Here is a 23,413-nt window from a genome sequence, read left to right as displayed (position 1 = left end):
CTTGGCTGCTGCGTTCCCAATGAAAGCCTGATGAATTTGGGGGCTGGCAAAACAGGAAGATTAGAGAGAAAGGTTGGAGAAGTTTTGTGTGATCCTTTGGAGATGGGAGCAGAGAGGAGGGGGAGATCTACCCCAGGTGATGTGCTACAGAGCCAAAGATAAGACTGGGGGGTTAGATATGGAGTAGCAGAGATAAAGGTCTGCAATTAGCCTACTTGTTTCCCTGGCCTGAGTCCTAATCACTTATTTTTTAAAATGAGATAATGAGATTCAGAGAACAAAGTATTTTCCCAATTCACTCAATTTGTGGCACTGGTTTTGCTGTCCAAGCAGTGATTATTAGCAATGTTCAGGGCTTACATGAGCTTTAAAAATCCTGTGTTGGAGGATTCAGTGTGTGAAGGCATTTGAAGTAAGCCTGACTTCCCCTGTTTGGTTCCAGAGCCCACATGGTAGGAGAAAACAACTCCCACAAGTTATTTTTTTTTTAACCTCTACACAGGCTATGGTACTAATGAATCAATACACATGGATGAATTCACAGATATGCATTAAACAGAAAATAAATAATAAATGTATTAAAAATTTTTCATGTGAAGTTTCAAATTACTGATATTCCATATTTTTTAAATATATACCCTTATGGATGTGCAGTCACAATTTTGAGCTGTCAAAATTATATATAATGTTGTTATCAAATTGCTGTGGGATGTTCTGTGTGTTAAATGTGTTGCTCTGATTGGTTAACAAATAAAACACTGATTGGCAAGTAGCCAGGTAGGAAGTTTAGGCCAGACAAGCAGAGAAGAGAATTCTGGGAATAGGAAGGCTGAGTCAGAGAGATGCTGCCAGCTGCCGCCATGACAAGCGAGATGTAAAGTACTAGTAAGCCACAAGCCACGTGAAAAGTATGGAGGAATAGAAATGGGTTAATTTAAGATAGAAGAACTAAATAACAAAAAGCCTGCTATGGCCATACAGTTTATAAGTAATATAAGTCTCTGTGTGTTTACTTGGTTGGGTCTGAGCGGCTGAGGGACTGGCAGGTGAGAGAGATTTGTCCTGACTGTGGGCCAGGCAGGAAAACTCTAGCTACAAATACTTATAGTATCATTTTGGTGTGTATGTTTAGATTATATTTGAAATGATTATAAACAAAACACGTGTATAAAATAGAATATTATTTATCTTTAATACTAAGGGTATTCTGACATATGGCATGAAATTTGAAAACATTGTGTTCAGTGGAATAAGCCATTAAAGAAAAAGACAAATGGTCTGAGTCTATCTAAATGAAGTATATAAACTAGTCAAATGCATAGAAATAAATAGGATAGCCACTTCCAAGTATCAGAGGGTATAAAATGGAGAGTTCATGTTTAATAGGTACACAGTGTTAATTTGGGAGAAGCAGAACATTTTGGAGAATAACTGTGATGTTGAAACATTCATGTGCATGCATGTGATGCCACCACATGGTAGACCGAAAATGGAGACATGGCAAATTTGTCACACGTGTTTCACCATAAGCAAAGTGCCTGAACAGTGAGTGATGATACAAATGATATAAAAATTCTTGACTCCTACTTAATATTTTCAGATTTCTTCTCTTGGAATGACTTATTTTTAAGGTGTTATTTCTGTACCATATATTGCGAGTTTTATCTGCATATTTCATGATCACCTGGATTGATGTGTTTCAGGCCTACCTACAACTCAAGGAGACCTGTAGTAACCTATGCAATTTGGTTTTCAAGATGAGACACAGTGACTTAAATAACATATGGAGCATGTGGTGTGGTGAGGCCAGGCAGAGCTGTTCAGGGCATTCACTCATCTCCTGTTAAGTCAGCTTCCCAGACACCCTTGAGGTTTCTAAGGGGACATCATGAATTAAGATTTACTATAAAACAGGATCAACAGAGTGGGTTTGGGACCTTCAGAATGGAAAACTAACTCAAAACAAATAAAGTAGCACATCACATTGTTTCCAGTGATGCATCGGTTACTACCAAGGATAAGCCAATCTCCAGGCAGGATCAGAAATTATCAATAAGTTAGGTTCTCACATCTGTTCAAAAATCAAAATGTACAAAATTGCCCCAAACTATTACAAGATGTTTATTGCAGAAAAAATAGTTCCCAAGGAAAGTTAATAGCAAAGCAGATTTAATGAGGAAAACGAGGTTCATAAGTACTGAGATAATGTATTTGAATTTATGAATGTTTACCTTGGTTTGGGGCTTTCTCAACAACTTCAAGTCTACAGTTGAAGGATATTAATTTCTGAAGACGAATGCCATGAGAAAAGAATCTTCTTTCACATTAGTCAAATGATCTTCCCTCTAGGCCATTGAACTTTATTGGAAAGTTGGCTTTCAGTAAATACTCAACAGAAAAGGTAACACTATCTAACTGAAAAGCATGGTCCTAATTTTGAATCCATATATGTTTTTAAATTATGCATATATCATTTAGTTTTAAGAATGATGGCCAGATTTAAGAAATCATTTGAGTACCAAATATAAAATAATTTCTGTCTTTCAATATCAAGATTGAATATGAATTACATTAATTCTCAGGAAAGAAGAAAATCTTAGATAAACATATCAAAGCAATTTCTCATCATTAATTTCCCTTATTAAGAAACACCAAGGAACTGTGTAGATGTAACCAACCGTCTTATTAAATAAGAAACACAGAAACAATGTAAAAGAGAAAGCCGAGAAGTCAGAGCTCAGAGCTAAAATCTCACCCTTCCTCCTGCTGTCCCAGCTTCGCGAAAAGAGACCTACTTCCTGTCGGTTCGTTTTTTTAAAGTATGTTGTTCTGCCTTCTCATTGGTTGTAAACCCAAACACATGACTGCCTCGTCACTGTCTGAATGTACAGCCCCCTAGGTCTTAAAGGCATATGTCTCCAATGCTGGCTGTATCCCTGAACAAACAGAGATCTTATGGGATTAAAGGCGTGTGCCACCACCGCCACACTCTTGCTATGGCTCTAATAGCTCTGACCCTGAACACACAGATATCTATGGGATTAAAGGCGTGTGCCACCACCGCCACACTCTTGCTATGGCTCTAATAGCTCTGACTCCCAGACAACTTTATTTATTAACATACAATCAAAATAATAATTCAGTACAATTAGATTATCACCACATTTCCCCTTTTCTATTTTAATAAAAAGAAAAAGAAAGCAAAAGGTTATAACTAACAAAAGAAAAACTATATACAAAAGTACAATAACTATATACAATATATACAAGTAATAAATACCTAAACAGGTATTTGACAAATCAGAGAAAATAATTCCATTATCTATCCTATTTTGGTAATTCCAAGATGTATCTAATGTACTTTCTATCCTAATTAATGTTCAACTATAACTAACTAATCTTCAACCATAACTAACTAATCTTCAACTCCCTCAGAGACCCAAGAAGGGAATAATATTAGCTAACAAAAATAAAAACAGGAAGTGCATGCAAGCAACTTCCAAAAAATTTTGTGAGTTGACAGAAACAGCCAGCTGCCTGGGCAGTCACCTGAGGTTTCTCCGCAGTGTTGGGGCATCATCTTCAGCCTACAGGCTTAGTGTATCTGACAGACTCATTTGTGAAGTAGGATGTACACAAGGTCAACAGTTCAACCTCACATTGGGTGAGAGCAGTCCACGTACCAGAAACACCTGAATTCCACTAGTGTCCTGTCATGATTCAGGATTTTAAATTCTGGAAATTGTTGACAGTTTTTTAATTCAGCTGTCCATTCTTCTTGGCTGTGTATATATGGCTTCATCTCAGCATCCCCTTCTTCTCCACATCCCTCTATTAAATGCCAGTCTACTTTTGAGAGGCATGAGCTTTCAGCTGCTGTTCCATTGTACAACAGAATCCATCGGCCCTCTGCCTGTTAAGCTGTCTTCGAAGAAAAGGGCACTGTACCTTTTCCGGATGCGAAGGCCACTTCAGGGATGGGGCCATATTGTCCTGGCCTCAGAAGATGCCTTTTGATAAAGCCATAACCACACTTGTTTTGGCAATAATCAGTAGTCCCTTGTTTCGTGATCTGTCTGTCCATTTTGTCCTGTTGATTCGAGGATATTTTGTTGTCCAGTGGCTTAACTTTTGCCAGAATGAAAGTTGACTCCATATGCAGTTTCTTCAATGCCCATATTTTCTCTAAAGTAGATTGGTACTGCCAGGAGCCGACATGTCTCAAAAAAGAAAAATTTTCTAAGTTATTAAAACATTTTAAATGCCATATTCTGTAGATCTCTGAAGGGTTTGAAGATGACCTGTCTAAAACATCTCTGCTCAATTTTTAAAACATATCTAATATGACTACAAGTTCTATGATAATGTCTAACTACTAGCTTTCATTTCTTTATATCCTAATAGTTGATAATAATAACATTCAAGGATCAGAAATTTGCATTACATTGTTAAATGGATGGAATAAATACAATTAGAAATATACATATAGCATTTTCTAACAATATCAGTTTCAAATTTGTGTACAATATAAAACAATCCAATCCAATGTAAAGTATTTAAAATTAGTAATTGTCTTTTTCTTTTCTTTCTTTCTCTCTTTTTCTTTTTTAAACAAGAACCTTAAATCTAATCTCCTTTGCTTAGCCTTTTTCCTAACCCTTGACAATAACTTGTAACCAACCCCCCTAAATACTGAAAATTATCCCAGACCCAAAACCCATTAAAAAGACCAAAAAACCACCCGCCCCACACCACCTCTTTGGGAATGTGGGCGTCGTATTCTTAAAATTGCTTCCTGCTGGGTATGGGCGAAGTTTTCTTTATCCTGAAAGAAAAATTTTAGGTTAATTGTCAAATTCTAGGAGAGGTAACTATATCCTTCATTATCCAGTCTGTGTATAATGCCAAAGTTTAGGGTTTATCTCAAGTCCTTATTCAAGTAGTCTTTGAGACTGGATCATCTCAGCTAGTCATCTCAAATTTGCTCTGAGCATCTTATAGTTCAAAGCTAATCTATGGATGATGTTTGTCAGCTTAATGATATTATTATTGTCCACGTGGAATTGTTGTTGTTGTGGGGCCCCATCTTCTTTCTGGAGACTTCAGTTGATGTTAGGCCTGGCCATGATTTCCTGCAGAAAACTGATAAGAGACTCGAACACAAAAACATATATATGCAGCTAGCCTTTTTTCTAGAATTAGTTAGTACTCTATGTGACCATTCATATCTTAACAAAGTTTAAAATGTATATATATATATATATATATATATATATATATATATATTAATCTTGTAAATTTTGATATAAAATTTATACTTTGAGAAAAGTTTAAAGAATCAGAATAGAATCAAAGAGTTGAGATTAGTAATAGAATAGTCCCTTAATTAATTTTGCTTTTGTCCTGTACCATAGCAGAAGATGGCTCTTATTCTGGCATGATACAGGGAGTTTGCATTTTCCTTTTAACAACATGCTTGATTTTAAAGAAGGAGAGAGCCATTCTCCAACTCCAAAGTCAGCTTTAAATTTTAATTGAACTGGGACTATTAGAAAACCAAGAGTGTTAAATCTTTAGAGAAAAGCAGAAACAAACATTTAGGAAGATATAAAATTTTTTTAGATAATATATACCCATACACCGTTTCACTCTGTTTCTTGGGATAGATGATTTGTCCCTTTTCTTCAGTTGTCTCATTTGTCCAGTGTTCTTCAGATTCCTTAACCTTCATTCTCCTAAAAGACAAAAACAAAAACCTTTCCCCAAGACTAATTTTGGGGATGTTCCTTTTTGGCAAGTTATTATCTGATGAAATGAAAAGGCATGTTTTATTGATACAAGTTAGTTTAAATTGGATGTTCATGCTGGTTGATGAACTATCACCTCCTCTAATTAAGAGGTCTCTCTTGTTCAAATCGAACCTTTATCAATTTTGATGGTACCCACAGCTTATCTTCTCCTGTAGAAACAAAAGCAAAACCACGTCCCCAATGTAATACATACCCTGGTTTCCATTCTGAGGTCAGCACATCCTTAAAGTATATAGGCTGATTTAATTCTGTAGTTTTTTCTATTACCCAATGTCTCTCTGCAGCTGTTGTTCCTTTCTCATTGGCATTCAGAAAATTCAAAGTTAGAAGAGCATTATGCAGTCTATTTCTGGGGGTTTTTGTTACCCATTTCTGTTTATTTAGCATATCCTTTAGAGTTCTGTTTGATCTTTCTATAACTGCTTGACCTGTAGGATTATGTGGTATGCCTGTAATATGCTTTATATTGTAATAAGCAAAAAACTGTTTCATTTTAACAGAGACATATGATGGAGCATTGTCAGTTTTGATTTGTGAAGGTATACCCATGATGGCCATAACTTCTAGCAAATGAGTGATTACAGAATCAGCTTTTTCAGAACTCAAAGCAGTTGCCCATTGAAATCCTGAATAAGTATCGATAGTGTGGTGTACATATTTCAATTTTCCAAATTCTGCAAAGTGAAACACGTCCATCTGCCAGATTTCATTTCTCTGAGTACCCTTTGGGTTACATCCTGCTGGTAATGGCGTCTGATTGTAGAAGGAACAAGTAGGACATTTCTTTACTATTTCTTTGGCTTGTTGCCAGGTTATGGAAAAATCCTTTTTTAAACCTTTACTATTAACGTGATGTTTTTTATGAAATTCTGAGGCCTCCAGCACATTTCCTATCAATAATTTATCAATTTCATCATTGCCTTGTGCTAGAGGGCCTGGCAGACCAGTATGGGATCGAATGTGAGTTATATATAAAGGATGATTCCTTTTCCTGTTTGTATCTTGTAATTGAATAAATAGTGAAGTTAATTCTGAAGCATCAGGGATAAATTCTGCAGTCTCAATATGTAACACCACTCTTTCAGCATACTGAGAGTCAGTTACTATGTTGAGAGGTTCTGAAAAATGCATTAATACCAACAGAATAGCATACAATTCTGATTTTTGAACTGAATTATACGGACTTTGAACCACTTTACTTAAATTTTCTGATTTGTAACCTGCCTTTCCTTCTTTGTTGGCATCTGTATAAAATGTACGAACTCCAGATATGGGTTTTTGCCATACAATTCGAGGCAAGATCCAATCAGCTCTCTTTATAAGATCAATTCTATTGCTTTTGGGATATTTGCTGTTAATTTCTCCCAAAAAATTACTGCAAGCTCTTTGCCAAGGTTCACTTTCTGTCCATAATTTTTCAATGTCCTCCTTAGTTAATGGTACGACAATTTCTGCTGGGTCTATGCCTGCTAATTGACGAAGTCTCAGTTTTCCTTTGTAAATCAAGTCAGAGATTTTTTCCACATAAGTTTTTAATTTTTTATTTGGTTTATTTGGTAAAAATATCCATTCCAATATAATATCTTCCCTCTGCATTAATATTCCAGTAGGAGAACGCCTAGAAGGTAAGATAACCAAAATGCAATCCAGCTTTGGATCAATACGATTCACGTGTCCTTCATGCACTTTCTTTTCTACCAAGGCTAATTCTTTCTCAGCTTCAGGTGATAATTCTCTTGGACTATTTAAGTCCTTGTCACCTTCTAAGGTTTTGAACAAATTAGTCAGTTCATCATTTTTTACCCCAACAATAGTTCGTAGATGAGAAATATCTCCAAATAATCTTTGAAAGTCATTAAGAGTCTGTAGTCTATCTCTCCGAATTTGCACCTTTTGGGGTCTAATTTTTTGTAGCTCTATTTTATATCCTAAATAATTAATAGAATCTCCTCTTTGTATCTTTTCAGGAGCAATTTGTAATCCCCAGCGAGGCAAAATTTTCTTTACTTCTTCAAACATTATTTCTAAAGTATCTGCATTTGAGTCAGCTAGTAAAATATCATCCATATAATGATAAATTATAGATTTAGGAAATTTTTTACGTATCACTTCCAATGGCTGTTGTACAAAATATTGGCACAGAGTTGGGCTATTCAACATTCCCTGTGGGAGGACCCTCCATTGAAATCTTTTAACCGGTTGAGAATTATTATAAGTAGGCACTGTAAAAGCAAATCTTTCTTTGTCTTTTTCTTGTAAGGGTATTGAAAAGAAACAGTCTTTTAAATCAATAACTATGAGAGGCCATCCTTTTGGTAACAGAGTAGGCAAAGGCATCCCAGATTGTAGAGAGCCCATTGGCTGAATTACTTTGTTAATTGCTCTAAGGTCTGTTACCATTCTCCATTTACCAGATTTCTTTTTAATAACAAATACAGGAGAATTCCAAGGGCTGGTTGATTCTTCAATATGCTGAGCATTTAACTGTTCTTCTACCAGCTCTTCTAAAGCCTGGAGTTTCTCTGTTGTTAAAGGCCATTGCTGGACCCATACAGGCTTGTCTGTTAACCATTTTAAAGGTAGAGCTGTTGGTGTCTTTGGAAGATCATCAGTTATTGTGCCCTGTTCTTGTATAATATGGATGGCTGGTGACCACTCATTAGAACAATATCTTCTAATATTTCTCTCAGTAACATGTGCTAGTTTATGATTTGTTTCTGAGATTGGAGGGATGTTAATCTGAGTATTCCATTGTTGCAACAAGTCTCGACCCCACAGGTTCATAGTTATGTTAGCCACATATGGTTTTAATTTTCCTCTCTGTCCTTCTGGACCTATACATTCGAGCCATCTTGCACTCTGTTTCACCTGAGATAATGTCCCAATTCCTAACAGTTGAACGTTTACCTCCTGAAGAGGCCAAGTTGGATGCCAAAATTCTGGTGCTATTATGGTAACGTCCGCACCTGTGTCTACCAGACCAGACAACAAAACACCATTTATTTTTATCGTTAATTTTGGTCTTTGTTCATTAATAGAAGTTTGCCAAAAAATTTTCTTTATGTTTTCTCCTGAATTTTCTATTCTCTCTGTTTCATCATTCTGACCAGCATGATTTATTCCAATAGGCATTTGGTTATTTAATCGCTCTCCAGAGCAGGCATTTCCTCTATGGCTGCCGGAAAGGTTTGAACTGGATTTGCACTGGGGGCCTGCCTGAGGCCCCTCTGGGAGTTTCCCGAAGACTGAGGCAAAGGATTACCCTGTCTGTCCTTTGTTGATCTACATTCGTTGGTCCAGTGTTTTCCCTTACCACACCTTCTGCATATTCCAGAAGGAAGGGGCATTCTGTTGCCATTGTTCCTTGAAGAAACATTGTTTCTGGAAATGACCTGTCTACAGTCCCTTTTCAAATGTCCTTGCTTTCCACATCCAAAACATCTAACACTCCTCAAACCTTTTGAAATTACTTCTCCTACCCATGTATCATCATGCTCATCAGCTTCAACATTAATTGTTTCTCTAATCCAATCTTCCATAGGTGCAGATCTTGCCCTTAATGGCCTGATTATTCTTTTGCATGCTGCATTCGCATTCTCAAAGGCCAAAGATTCAATTATTGCCTTACCAGCTTCTGAATCCGAGACCATTCTCTTTACTGCTGAAGCCAGTCTTTGTAAAAAATCTGTAAAAGACTCTTTTGGGCCTTGCTTCACCTTTGTAAATGACTCAGATTTTTTTCCTGGTTCCTCAACTCTGTCCCATGCATTCAAGGCTGCCGTTCGACATAAAATTAGGGTTTGGACATCATATAAACATTGTGCTTGTGCTGAAGCATATTGGCCTTCGCCCATAAGCTGATCCTGGCAAACTTGTATTCCTTTATCCCTCCATTGTTTTTCTATGTTTTTAGCCTCCTCCTTAAACCAAGTCAGAAATTGAAGTCTCTGGCTGGGTTCCAGAACACCTTGTGCGAGGTCCCGCCAGTCCTGTGGTACTATCCTATTATATGTTGACCAAGTGTTTAACATTTGCTTTACATATGGGGAATGCATGCCATAAGATACTATTGCCTCCTTAAACCTTTTTAAATCCAACATTTCAATTGGAGCCCAAGTATTTTGTGTAGCCATTTGATCAGGCATCTGCTGTACAGTTACAGGATAAATTAAGGGTGACTGTGTGAAAACAGGCTTTCTTTCTGCAACCTTATGATCCCGACTTGAAACAACTTCACTGTTAATTTCTTCTGTCTGAATTTTTACAGGTTTAACAAGTTCTTCTAAAGCTGTTATCCTGACACTTAAATTGACTATCTTTTTAAATATTAAAATGTGGATAATTATAGTGATAAGGTGCATAATTCCACCAATACTAATATTATATAGTTGTTGCATTGCCAGATTGCCTAAAATTTCGAACAAAAACCAATTTTCTTCCAATGTACACATAAAACCCATTTGTTTTTTAATGTGGAAAAAATTCTCTTTTAGATAGTTTCCTTTAAAATATCTGATATATTATGACTTACCAAATCTGCGTAGAACAGTAGAAATCCGAGGGGATTTTCAAAGCAGCCACCTAGTGTCCCAGGTGTAAATCCAGAGAGAGAGAGAGAGAGAGAGAGAGAGAGAGAGAGAGAGAGAGAGGAAAGAGAGAACGCACAAGAAAGCGTAGCCGGCTAAAGCTTAAATGCAGCCACGTGTTCCCTCTTGTGCCAAGTCAAGGCTTGGGTCTGGCTTCCTTAAGCTCCGACCACGTGCGTTGGCTTTACAGGCAGGGCCCTGTTCGGCAGGGCAGGTCTGAGTTGTTTGTAGCACCGGCTTTAGGCAAGCTGCTCACAGACCTAGGCCCGGGCTAGAAGTTGCTACCCGGACTAGGAAGCCGGCAGCTCAGACTAGGAAGCTGGCAGCTCGGACTAGGATGCCGGCCGCTTCCTGCCGCTTCCTCCGCCGCCTGCCACTGCCTGCCGCCCTTGCGGGAAAGCGGACCTGCCGTCAAGCCAAGCGGTTTTTAATGGATTCTTGTCACGTTGGGCGCCAGATGTAGATGTAACCAACCGTCTTATTAAATAAGAAACACAGAAACAATGTAAAAGAGAAAGCCGAGAAGTCAGAGCTCAGAGCTAAAATCTCACCCTTCCTCCTGCTGTCCCAGCTTCGCGAAAAGAGACCTACTTCCTGTCGGTTCGTTTTTTTAAAGTATGTTGTTCTGCCTTCTCATTGGTTGTAAACCCAAACACATGACTGCCTCGTCACTGTCTGAATGTACAGCCCCCTAGGTCTTAAAGGCATATGTCTCCAATGCTGGCTGTATCCCTGAACAAACAGAGATCTTATGGGATTAAAGGCGTGTGCCACCACCGCCACACTCTTGCTATGGCTCTAATAGCTCTGACCCTGAACACACAGATATCTATGGGATTAAAGGCGTGTGCCACCACCGCCACACTCTTGCTATGGCTCTAATAGCTCTGACTCCCAGACAACTTTATTTATTAACATACAATCAAAATAATAATTCAGTACAATTAGATTATCACCACAGAACTGATTTTTTTCAAACACTGCTAGATGTTGGGCATTTAAAGATAAAACAAGCACCCATGTCTAATCATAGAGACATACTTTAGGAGAAAGCAAACCGCCACAGAAATGGGAAAGACATGGAGCCAGCTTGTGGAAGGCAACTTGCACTTATTTGAAATAAACTATTTAAAAGAGGAACAATGAAAAAAAATGGACCTGTATATGTGGGAAGGAGTAAGACAGAATATTCTTCATTCTGAAACCTAGGCTTCATAATGGGAAACATGATAGAGAAAATTAACAATACTGAAAATCGTTTGTATGTCACTTTTGTTGTTATGGGGCAAAGGACACATATGCTGATACAAAACATTTGACGTCTGACTAATCAGCTAGGAACTTTCTAAAAAGTTGTTTCATCTGATTAAATCAGTTTTGCCAACTTCTACTTCTGTATTTTTATTTGATTGACCAGATGATCTTTAGGGCTGCTTCTCATCCATGTGTTCAATCCTGGCAGAGCTTTATAAAACATAAAAAATCATGCATGTAAGACTTTTGCACCCTGCTTGCAGAAGATAGAGAAACAATACTTTTTATGTATGTACTTTGAAAAGAAAATGATCAAACCAGAAAAAAAATTAACAGGAGGGTTACATGCTCTCTCTTCATATCTTCATTTTTAAAAATCTGTTTTCTTAAAGTATCTTCCAGTTCAGAATCAATAGGACACCCTTCATCATTGCATACACCTAATTATACTTAGCTTGTCATCTAGGTCCAGACAAGAGTCATAGCACAATGAGAAGCATAAGACAGTGACCCAGCAAGATTCTGAGAATGTGTGGATCAGGTGTCACAAAGCTCTCTTGAAGTTCAATGAGTTTTTAAGAAGTAATGCACGGCACTGAGCCGAGTTCTTAGTTGGTTGTCGCTTCAACAATCCAGATAGTGCAATGTAGAGTAACAATTGTGCATGAGAAGGGCAGCACACACCATTTAAACCAGGCCTTGCCTGCATGTATGCCCTAGCTCTTAGACACTTTTAATAGTCTAAATGCTTGTCACAATTGCTTTCTAATGTATTTGTCATTACCTTAAAAATAGCAGTTAAAATATTCAGGAGTTAAATGAATTTTTTAATATCAAAACATCAATTTTTTTTATTATTTTGTCACCCATTTTTAAATGCATTGCAAAATATGAGTAGCAAGCATTAATATGCTTTATTGTGCATGGTATGTAAGACATCCCTGTCTTATTTTTTCCTTTTATTAAAATAGCCTTCATTTCTCACATAATAAATCCTAATAACTGTTTGCCCTCCCTCTGCTCCTCCTCCCACTTCCTCTTCACCTCTCTTTCAATCTGGATCCACCAAAGGCCTCAGGGATTTTTACACATTTCCTCATGTGTACATGAAGTGATGTGAGAAAGATTTGCCTCGGTTCAGTAGCAGCACTCAGGCCTTTGAAGGGCAAAATGCCAAAGGAGAAGTGAAATGTCAAGATGTGATTTTATTTTCCTCCTGTCTGTATTAATCCTCTTGGCAATCAATACCAGTGTATTTTCTTCTCTTTTCTACCCAGTCATGATATTTTGCCTCAAAAATAGTTTACTGAATAAAATTTCCCATTTAGGGTAAAGTTTCATATGACAGACAACCACTGTGTACTTGATGAGTTTAATGGCACAAGCTTTACTGAGGAGATTGTACTGGTTAATTTGTTCTCTGGACAGACTGGTTTTGGAGAGAACAAAATTCCTGGAAACCACAAAGACTCATTGGTGATGGACAGAAACAGCAATAAACCTAAATAAATAATTTGGACTTGAGAACTTCACACCACCTCAACTTGCTTCAATACATGAAGAAATAAAAATGATTAGATGAAGAGAAAGACATTTTCATAAAACATCTGCTAGAAATTTCTCTTCTTATAGTGATAGTGAGCGAGCTTTCCAACCATCAAAGTTTTATTTGCTTATATTTAGCAAGGAAAAAGAATGATAAACTATGCTATTATACAGTATTAGAGCAATAGATTTAGGATTCTGTTATCAACATGGAAAAAAACCTCTAGATAGAAACTGCAAAAATCTTATCACTCTAAATAGAACCAAAATGAATTGTTAAGACCGGCAAATGGCCACAGGAGAGCAAGATCAAATTATTTCCCCTCTGTTCCATGTTGCTCAGATTGTTCCTCATGATCTGAGGATGTTTAGATGAATTCCATTTATTGTGTCTTTAATAATTAGTCTGGTTTTGCTGTAACTTAGAATAGGTACTTTGGGAGTCTTAATTTCCATATTGGAATACATATGTTCTTTGAACTATCTGGACCATGCTGTACTCTCATTTTCTAAGGTTCAGGCTAAATCTTGAAAGTATGAGATTAATTATTCTTTGTGTGGTAAACTAAGGACCCCTGTAGCCTTTTGCCACAACTTTCCCTGAGGGTTGATGTAAATGCATTAATCATTCTGCCAGAAGCTGGATTTATATTTTCATGTATACAATCGCAGGATGACAGACAAGGCATGTTTCAAGACATCTTGTACAGTTAAGATTTTTAAAAAATGAATTTACCTCCTTCTCTAGAAGAAGAATTTAAAATGATGTGATACTGTGATGTACAATTTATAATAATTTATTTGGATAAGTTAAAAGCCATCAGAACTCCTTTTGTAGATTTTCATTATTTTCTGAATCACAAACTATATAACTGATTAAAATAATTTCTTTAATAAAACTATCATTGTATTTTCCAAAACTGAGACCATTTATTATTGTGTAAAATTCATTAAGAATATTATTGCAGCTACTAACATAATTGTAACATTATTAATTCATGTATTTCATCTATGTAATTAAACTTTTAGTACACAATTAATTAATTAGTACACACTCTTACCACTACTTACTCTTGAGAGTTTAGTTTGTGACTAAACATAATATTCAGAATTACTTGTAAATTTAACTAAAAGTTGTCCCTGTAACAAATTTAGAATATGCATGATACTCATGTGCTCATATATACTGTGTTTTAAAGATTCTATGAAAATTTTCATAGCTTTTAAAAATATCAAGCAAATGTGATGCAAATATATATAACTAATATCTCTATAACAGCCAGGAATCAGAGTTTATGACTGATATGGTTTACAATACATGATCATATTTGCTCATTAATTTTTTTTGGCATAAATGAATGATCATATATAAAATAGATGAGCTGATTTCTAGTCAAATGTACATTACTCTCCATGCATCTGAACATGTTAGCTGGTAGATGGGAAGGAGATGGCTCACTAAGTTATGAGGCCCTTCTGTATTACAAGCTCATACTCAGGTGGGTAGAGAAAGCAACAAATCCCTGTCCTGGCTATTTTTCTATTGCTGTGATCATGACCAAGGCAACTTATAGAAGGAAGGATTTATTTGGGGTTTACAATAGGCAGTCCATGATGCAGGATGAGGCAGGCAGCAGATATGGCGGCTTGAGCTGGAAGCTGAAAAGGTGAGGCCTCATAACTAGAATCTCAAACAGGAAGCAGAAGAAGCAAACTGGGAAAGGCATGTGACTTGTAATTTCAAAGCCTGCCCCCAGTGACATAGTGCCTTCCCAAGCAGTGTCACCAATGGAAGAGCAAGTATTCAAATGTCTGAGACTATGGAGGACATCCCACTCAAACTACCATGATCTCTGAGACACAGCTATGGCAAACCTGTGCATGAGAGTTGTGTATGGCAATTTCAGCCAGACTGGAATGAGTCAGGCGGTGTGTGCCTGAATCTGGCTCGGGTCTACTTTGTTCTTTGTCTTTCAGTAGAGAGGCAAGAGTGGTAACTGAAATTATCATCCACTCATGCATCTGGGTCTTTGGTATAGTCTAATTAGCTACTGTACTCAATCAATCAAACAATTGGTTCTGTAAATTAGATGTCAGTCACACCTTTGGATGGAACATGGATTCTAGAAGAATATATGTTTATCTGTTTCACATATGTGGGTTTTCTAGAGACCTCCCAACCCATTTCTGCATCAGCTGAAGTGGGCCACAGTGAAGGGAAATCTGTGCACCCCCCACACCCTTGCTTCCCTGCCTATTCACACTCTGTCATGCCCACTTAGTTCAACAGTTTGGTTCTTAACCAAACTGTTGAACAACGAAGGGCAGTGAAAGGTAATTTACATGGCTAATTACTTTTAAGCTGTTACTTTCAAAGCTAGTCTGTGTGGCTAATTTCTTGTTAAGCTGCTAATAATATAAGAAATTTTGGAGGAATCTGCATATATTTAAAGATTCGGTTATCCTCAAACCAAAAATAAATCTATTTCATAGCATTTTGATATTCAAATAAGATAAAAATTGTTATCTCGTTTCATGCTGGTCCTGAGTAGGCAGTGAAGCAATGATAATTGTCTTAGTTTTGTCGTTCAACATAGAACACTTTCCCCAGCATTCTGGTGGATATGGATTTTGCTTGATCACTGGCTTTTTGTACAGGCATAGCTAGACAAACATGGAACGCATCCCAAAATGAATGCAGGGAAATGAAACCCACTTCCCTGCAAGGCCATCTTTCCGTCCTCACCCCCTTCCTCCTTACCTTTCTCGTTCTCTGCCCAGTCCTCCCCACGTCCATGACTCTGATGCCTTTCCTTCCGCACTGGGTTCTTCCACCATGTTCATGGTTTTCTTGTTCCCCCAGTTTCCCATCTTGTACATTTCTTCACTTAGATGCAAACGTCTGTCCTACAAAGTCACAACTGACACGCCAGGAAGAATCACAGTGCCTCCTTCTTGCCTCACTTATACTCTGCACACATTTCTTGATGAATTTCTGCTATGATTATTGTTTGATTCTTTTGCAAATTTAGAGAAACCTCAGACTTGTAACTGCCTTTTACTCTTTCATTCTCAAATACATAAACATCTTCCTTTGAGCTAAAGAAAGCCAACACAAATGCCATAGCTTTTTTAAAAATCACATATTAAAAACATACACCTGAATATATCTACATCCTTTTCCATTGTGTTTCCATAGCAACAATGCTCTGGCCTGGTGCCAGTCTTCTTGATGGCAAGAATGTTTCACTACTTGTAGTTTATGGCTCCTTGAGTTCATCTAGATTTCAATTTGTCTTTCTGAGTCATGAGCTCACAATAACAGGATTGAGGGCATAAAAATGATAAATATGGTCTCTTGAACTTTAATGTTATAATTAGTTTAATTAAAAGATGTTCTTTAATTATGGTTTGGTTATTACTGTGGCCTCCTGGTATCTAAACAGCTGTTTCATAGTCTAATTGCCACCTATAAATCCTTTGAGGACCTGGTCTTGTACTAGGCCCAAAGTCAAATGCCTTTATTGGATAGTGACAAGTAATATAGTAAGTTTCTTTAGACCTATAAGGAGATTGAAGGGACTGGTATCAAAACAAGACAGCTCAAGACCAAGTTCTCAGCACAAAGGAGATTCATTGGCCTCAGAGGGACAAATGGCAGGGAATAAGAGACAAAGATGGCAGACAGAGGATGAGGGAAAAGGGGGAGGAACAAGAGAGAGAAAGGGGACAAGAGAGAGGAGGAAGGGATACTTGTCCTAGAGGACAAAGGGCTGCCTCTGGATAGAGGGGAGACAGACGAGGCCCATAGGATGATGACATTTTATAAAGGTACAAAGGGAAGTCCCATGTTAGGATGAGGTTTTTAATTTAAATCGGGCATGTTAATTACGGCAGCCAAAGGGGGATTTTGATTTCTGGACTTCAATACTTTGATAGCTGGACCTTAGTAGTCAGCCTCAAGAGGAGGAAGTGGCCAAATAAGGGAATAGACCTTGGTGGCTAGCTTTAGGGATGCAATCTAATGGTTTTTAGCAAGGCAGAGGGAATGGGGAAAGGGCAAAGACCTGCCAGAGCCATATTTGCCCTGCTTGGGCTGGCTAAGAGTCCTTTCAGACATTAGTTAGATGAATTGACTATTTTTAAGAACAACAGTCTCTCCATCTACCTGTTTTCCTTTATTATGGTTTTCTTGTAGCTGATCCTACAACATTATATGTGACTTGCTTTCAGGAAGTCTACACATAAAGCTTCAACTTTTCACTAAAAAATTAAAGGGAATCTCTTTCAAAGTCTTATACTGTTTTATAATTCATAAAATTTCATGATTTTAAAATAATTTTAAAATTGTAATTTCTTTATGTACACTTTCTGCATATTTGTCTGTGTGAGACATGCTTATGTATTTTTGAGCATGTGTGCTGTCCACAAAAGGAGGCCAAACGAGAGTGTCAGATTCCTTGCTGCTGGAGTTACAGGGTTTGGAAGATGAAAGGATTGTTACATGGGTGGGAGAATCATGACTCTGGTCCTCTCTCTTGCCTCTGTGTGGCAAGTGTTCTTTATCAGTTAGCTATCTCTCCAGCTTCCAATTTGTGGTTATAATTCTAACAGAGAACAGTACAACCTGTTTGGAGAACAGACAAAAGGGCCCTTTGTTAAGCACCACTCATGAGGGGAAAATGGAAATAGGAAGACAGCATCCTGCCTGCAGGACAGCCACCAGCTTTCAGTGAGCTGCAGGCCACACTTCGCTGTTTTGTACAGAAGCAAAAGGCAGGGGTTAGAAATGACAGCCCCTTAATCGTGACTACACTCAATGAAAAGGTCTGTTTGGAGTGAATGCCTTGATTCGTTTAATTGATATAAGTCTAGAGGAGTAGTTGACACATTGTGAATTTGGATGTGCTACATAACTATTGAAGTCGCTTTTTGGATGAACAAATCCAAAACTGGGTGAAAAACAGTAGTTGTGGGCCTAGGTCTGATACAAGAGGAGGATAGTGGAGTCAGTTGTGTAGAGCTAACTAACTCAGGAGAGGGTTCAGGATTCCAGTACCCATGTCACCCACAAAGTGAGGACTATATCTGTCCTCCCAGCACATGATTTTTTAAAAAAGTAATGACTATGGAAATGTTAAAAAGTCTGAGAGTAAATTAAGTGTATGCAGGGGTTTTATTTGTATTTATGTATTGTATTTAATGCATAGGAAGGACGGCCTTTGAACGGCTAAAGTTCATTCATTGAATGGTTCTTTGTATGTTTAGTTGTTAAAGTTTCAAGCAAGCTTTTCTATGAAGTTGCGGTGCCCATGGTAGATAATATCAACACATAACAAATGAATCTGACAAAGGCACATCTAGATTTGACTATCCTGGACCTTCTCAGCCTGTCATAGTCCTTGAAGGCACCTTCACTTGGTCTTAAGACTACTAAATAAATAAATAAATAAATAAATAAATAAATAAATAAATAAATAAATAACTTGCTGAGGGACCTCAAAGCCAGGACTCCTATTTTGCAGGGAAGCTGTTGAAAACCAGAAAGGACACAGGGCTGATGAAAGGAGCCACGGGCAAAGAGTAAGTCTTTGCCCTCACAGTTAGCACCTTACAAACGAGTCCTGCATAACCCGGCAATGGGTTTGCTGGTTCACAAGGAGGCTACCGCAGCATACAAACAGATGAAGAACACACGCAGTCAGCGATGCACTGAAACCCAGCTTCCCCTAGAGGTGGGTTATTCCTTCCTACAGAACTATTAACCATCTGCTACATACTGATAGTAAAAGCATGCTTCTCCTTTATTTTCTAAATGCTAGGTTAGTTTTTAACAAATGTCAAGATGATAAAAGTATGTTTCCCCTATAAATTTTTGAACAGAAAAGGGACAATTTTCTAACTATTTTCACAGCATCACATAATTCCACATTCTAAGGAATTTTTCATCATTGGCTATCTTACACACACACACACACACACACACACACATTTAGCATTACGGCAAAAAATAATAAAATGGCCAAATGTGTAAGGTAAGAATTTTTCTCAAAATACTACTCTTGTAATAGTGCATCCTTTCTACACAGTAAAAATGTAGAGTTCCCAAAACTAGAAAGAAATTGTTCACATGTCCAACATTGTGTATAAGTCTTTATTTTTCATGATAGTGAATTGAAGTGTGGGAAGAATCACTTAGACCATAATAATCCAAACAAAATGTATCCAAACATTTAGAAAAACAGGAGCCAAATTAGGAATGTGCTTTAAAATTTTATATTAAACTGCTCTATTCTGCTGAAAGAACAGTTAGCTCATTTTATAATATGGAAATGTTTATTTGAGTAAAATAAAAATCGTAAGGGCCTGAAGTTGATGTGCTCAGAGCGAAGACACTAAGAAAAAGGAATAGCTTTGATCCAGTGGGAGAAACCAGAGTAGAATTTATATTGCAAAAATATAAACCATTTTCCGAATCCAATGTGTTTAACTACAACGTAACTATAGAAAAACAAATTGTTACAGGGACCTCAAAGTACAAACAGTTTGGAGATGAAGGGAACAGTTTTTAATGCGTTACAAAATAAGCAGAAACTAAATGAAAAGGATAATTAAGAAAACAAACAGAACTAAAGTCAATTAAAAATTTGCCAATGCTTAAAAGTGCACGTAACAGTATATGGGAGTCGGAAGTTACATCTTTCATGAACTTACTTCACAGATTACGCTTGACACTGTGATTGGACTGTTCCAAATAATGACAAGCTCCATTGGTAGTGATTCCTTTATTATCAATGATGTAAGGACAGTCTGTCCCCCTGTTCCCATCTCCCCCGCCATAATGCACCTAACTGAAGATCTGTTCAAAGCCTGATGCCAATTTTCAGATGCTCTCACCAAATAGAAGTCTTTTTTTAATAGCCAAAGATCTTTTATTGGTGTAAAGTACTTATCAATCAGCAGGTACAACTGATACAGTGCTAGTCCCACTGTTCCTGAGTCCCTGCTGAGCCTCTTTTGAAGTAGGTGTCACTAAACTCAGTGACCAGGCTCCCAGAGCCGCCAACACAGTATACAAGCAGCTTCACGTTCTGCTTAGCTTCCTTAAGATTTCCAAGAGGCCAGGCAAGGGTCATGTGTTCGCAGATGAGAAATTACAGGCCTGCCTTTCAGGTTCTCGGAAGTGACCTTACAAAATCCAGAGCCCCAGGGGAGGCAACTAAGTTTCCGTCAGCACCCCTACCAGAGCTGGCCACAGGATGCACCCATACAGCTTGGAGCCTACCTTACTTACTAGTGCCACAGTGCTAGGCTTTTCCCCACCACAGGGACGTGGAACAAGGCCTGTGTTCATAAGGGTTGAACGTAGCCCCATGGGTCGAGCCTGAGCAAGCCATGTTTTGTGAGCACTTTCTGAATCTGGATTTCAGTCATCCCGAGTCCTCTATGATCTTCAAATGAGGGTTGTTGTTGCCGATCTCTTTTGGAACACTCTTCAGTTGCCTTCTCCAGGATGTTGGCAACCTCCAGCAAGTCCTGGAAGAAGCTCCGGATGCCATACAACTTGGTCTCCTCCACCAGCTTGCCTTAGAGTCTTATTAGCTCCAAAGTTCGATTGTATTTTTCCATGGTCTCCCTCAGCTGCTCCTCCAGCTTCTCCTTTTCTTCCCGGTGGGTTTTGTCTGCAGAGGATGGATCAGTCTTTGGCTAACAATGACCCAAGTCCTCTTCCAGGTTCTGATTACTGTTCGTCTGTTTCTTAGCTGTGCACACAGGTGAGGAGCCAGCCTGTGCCCTCAGGCGGCACCACATTGAGCTGCCATGATCGCCCCTGTGGTTCCCAAAGTTCTTTAAGCTGAGAATTTCCTCACACTGTCAAGTACTTTTTCCTAGAATTTGAAGTTGGTTTTCCCTTGCTTTCAATAGCGTTGACTTCTCTTTATTTACTTAGGCAAGTGAACCTCTATTGAAATAAGTGCTCCCACCTCATTTCTTCCAAAATAAAAACAACAGAGCAACCCCAAATTTGTACACTTGAACACGTCACACACTAGAGATAAGGTGAATGACTTCTTTCATGTAGTCAAACATCCTAGATGTAATTAGGTCCTAACTCAAACTAATTAAGAATGATCTCCTCATCATGTTCTAGGCTAGTTGTACACTTACTTGGGACTAGTTAGAATATTTTTAAACCACATTATTCTGTAGACATTTTAAATTAAATATACTTCTGAATTTAGAATAGGTTAGAAGAAACTACCTTAGTAACTAATTTGTACTCAGTAATTAGTAAAAAAATCTGCTTTCCGCATCAATGACCAGCCTGGCATAGTATCCTTAAGCGTAAATGAGTGGTGCATATACAGTGCCACTAATCAACAGCGCTCTAATCAGATGTAAGGCCTACTCAATATGTGGGAAACCATGCCTGGTACCAGAAACCTAGGTAAGTACCCAATGCTAATGAAGTCATTGTTTTTGGAAGAGGTCCTGCAAACACTGATTTACTAAACCACTAAAATCTCTAATAGAAATCTATCAACATCTGTCCTTATACCCACAGATAAGTGTAGTCTTCACCCCTCATTAAGGAACCCCTCTTTGCAACAGACAGAGACCACTACAGAAAATCACAACCAAGCAAAGTGCAGAGTTATTGAACCCAGTCCCAATGATTTCTACCCCCAAACACTCCCACACCTAAGCATCAGGGAACACAGAGTCTAAGTGCCAGAGGATTGGGGAGTGTGTCATGACATTGTCTCCTAGCAACGTCAGAAGCTACAAATGTAAAGTCTCCCAAATATAAGCCAAACAAGGACAACACCAATGAGCACACCAGAGTGGACAAGAAAAAGCCCATGAGGCCTCATTCCTAAGATAAAGAATTATAGGCAATTAAGGAAAGCTGGGAATGGGAAAGGTTGTCTTCCCCATAGAGCACACCAATTGGTTGTCCAGTGCCAAACAGCCAGCCAAATGGTATGATCATACAAGTAAGATTATATAGAATGAGCAGGTTATATTTAGGAATATGTGTATATATATACATATACATATATATATATAATGTAATAATAGTAAAAAAAGGAGGTGGTGAATTTGAAAGAAAGTAGGGAGGGGAATGAGTATGCTTGGATAAATATTGTAACTATATTATAATCTCAAAAATGAAATTTTAAGCTCTACTTATCAGTGAATGATATAAAGATGAATCAGATTCTTCATGAAAGAAGACAGCAAGGCATCCTTGCCACCCACTGTAGAACAGGACAAGACTCATTTTACAACACAGACCCAGTTAAAAGCCTGAGAGTCTTTTCTCCCCAAGCATGGCTAGTTTTCTCACCATATATTCATTTGACTCAGGCCTGCGTCTCCTCCTTTGTTCTTCACAGTGACTTTAGGACAACGCAGACCATAGCAAACTCTGCCAGCTTGCAAATCCACACCTTCTTTCTCCATTGCATTATCAATAGGAAGAGGAGAATGCAAAACCCTGTCTGATTTGTAACCAACAGTCTCTGTGCTCTGTTCTCCACAAGTAATGCACAACCCTTAGCTGTTCACTGTTCTTGGTTCCTTGTTTCATTCATGGGAAGAAATGCTGTTTCTTCATAATAAAACAAAAACTCCTACCTGAATTACTTTGAATGCATCCTTGTTTTAGGATGTGAAGGCTCATATTCTTAACTGAATACAAAATAGGAGTGATTTGGATTCTCATTTTTCACGTACTGACTTCATTTTGGGTTTTGCAATTCTAACAACACAAAGAACAAAGCTTTCAGTGAGAAACATTGTGGGAATGATCCTTTGTGGGTAGAGCTAGGCTAAGACTGAGGTACAACACACATAATACATGAAGGTTAGGACAATGCTCTGTATCCAAACAATGTATACTGCAATGTTAATGAAAAGTAAAAACAAGCTGAGAAAATCCACAATCCATAATGAAAAAGTACCATCATTTTAAATACAGGCAAGTCAGTGGGTCGAATTATTCCATTTGCCTCAGGCTATGGCCCGCACAGCATGGGTTCTTTCTGTTATAGATGGATGGGCAGACCTGCCTGACGGAGTCACGCAACTTTTGTCAACTTAGTCCAAAACTTGTCAACTTGTATCTTAAGCTGGTTGAATTGACAAATCATTTTAATGTCATTTAGTATTTATCATCATTGTTCTTTATGCTATTCTCAAATGCTCATTTCT

At 37.9% G+C, this 23,413-nt stretch overlaps 1 pseudogene; it reads right to left on the bottom strand.

Moving 5' to 3' along the window:
• Positions 1-20,414: 20,414 nt before the first annotated feature.
• LOC102915692 (grpE protein homolog 1, mitochondrial pseudogene) lies at positions 20,415-22,663 on the bottom strand (annotated as a pseudogene).
• Between the last annotated feature and the right edge of the window lie 750 nt (positions 22,664-23,413).

Source organism: Peromyscus maniculatus, chromosome 16, assembly GCF_049852395.1.
Source record: "Peromyscus maniculatus bairdii isolate BWxNUB_F1_BW_parent chromosome 16, HU_Pman_BW_mat_3.1, whole genome shotgun sequence".
In the NCBI taxonomy this organism is placed as follows: Eukaryota; Metazoa; Chordata; class Mammalia; order Rodentia; family Cricetidae; genus Peromyscus; species Peromyscus maniculatus.
Note: the sequence above shows the minus strand (reverse complement) of the source record. Positions and strands in the feature narration are given on the sequence as shown.